The sequence below is a fragment of the Austrofundulus limnaeus genome, unplaced genomic scaffold (genome assembly GCF_001266775.1).
Source record: "Austrofundulus limnaeus strain Quisiro unplaced genomic scaffold, Austrofundulus_limnaeus-1.0 Scaffold184, whole genome shotgun sequence".
Taxonomy (NCBI): Eukaryota; Metazoa; Chordata; class Actinopteri; order Cyprinodontiformes; family Rivulidae; genus Austrofundulus; species Austrofundulus limnaeus.
The window spans coordinates 573,817-575,381 of record NW_013952586.1 but is presented as its reverse complement, the minus strand read 5'-3'; positions in this window follow the sequence as shown (position 1 = coordinate 575,381).

Sequence of the window (1,565 nt, the reverse complement as noted above, 5' to 3'; positions counted from 1 at the left end):
CACACACACACACACACACACACACACACACACACACACACACCTGAGTACTCAAACTGAGGTGGCATTGAAGTGCATCTCACCTGCTCTATGGACACACACACAGCTTTTCTGTTTTGTTTTCACATCTGCTTAATAAAAATGTGGAATCTATTGTGTTTTTTTTTTTTGCAAACATAAGTTTAGATTTGATCCTTTGTATTGTTTTAAGATAACGTCTTTGAAAGAGGTTGGACTTTCTTCTCCCCCCCCCCGTCTGTCTGTATGGTTCTGCTCATCTGTTACAGGCTGCAGGCAGCTGTGATCCTACAGTTAAACAACCAAAGTAAGACCTGTCATGTTCGGCGCAGAGAGGAGAGTCCAAGGAGGCGCAGCAGAAGCTTCAGAAATACCTCGTCGCGAGGCGGTGACAGCCTGTGAGCTGACTGTAATTTGCCGACAGGTGTGGCGGCTAAGATGGATCAGAGTAAAGGTCAGGGATGTGAAAAGTCAGTGGAAACAGCCCTTGATTAGGGAGCGTTTGAGCAAGGCGGCAGCTGCATTCAGCTATAATAAACTGTGAAGGATCTGTTCACTCGGGTGACGTTTCTCTGGTCTTTTGCTACGTTTGAATCAGAGAAAAGGATGCATCTTGTTTTATTTCAAARCGAAAGCAGCCTGGAGGGGTAACCACAGTGCTTGACCTGTTTACACCTTATTGGTAAACAAAACACACCACAATACAGTTATAAATTTGATCAAACAAAATCAGGTCCAGTATGCATATTGAAGGAACGCACCACCTTTCATACCAGAGTTTTAGACTAAAACCATTTTATTGCTGAGAAATTATGGTGTTCTAGCCATTTTGGTTCAACTTTGAACGTGCAGTCTCACTGTGTCATTTCTCCTGTGTGATTTGTGGAAACAAACTGTCCAGAAAAGGCTCAGCTACCAGAACACAAAGTGACAGAATCCCTCACAATGACTTCACAATCAGCCTATAAATAGCCTTGAACTTTGTTCCTGGTGATGACAGACCTCCTGGCAGTGGCTGTCCATCCATCAGACTGAAATATTTCAGCAGCTACTGTATGGACTGCTGGGAAATTTGTGCACATTATTGCTCCACTCTGTGGGGAAATATTTCCTTTCGCCTCACARTCTGTGGTGTGTATGTGTGTGTGTACAAAGCCTGACAGCATGCACACATATTGTACTTAATGCTGTAAAAAAATCTGTTGTGTCAACATCCGATGGACAGTAAAATGATCATTTGACAGAAATCCTACCTGAYTGTTGAGGATGACTCTCTGCTACTACCACACCGTAGCTCTATATCTGTCAAAMYGGCTGGTTTATAAGAAAAYACGTGTTCAATACGACTAAAGTCAAGATGAAAACACAATTGTTAAATAAAATGATTTGTAAAAGGAGTAAAGTCATACAACACCAGAATTCTGGACCTGAGTGAGGTTTATTTGTCACCGGCTGACAAGAAAAACCACACTGACCCAAAGTAAGGAAGTGCATCTTTTTATACACGATTCTTCAATGCCTGAGTTCACCCCCTACTGACCTACAGC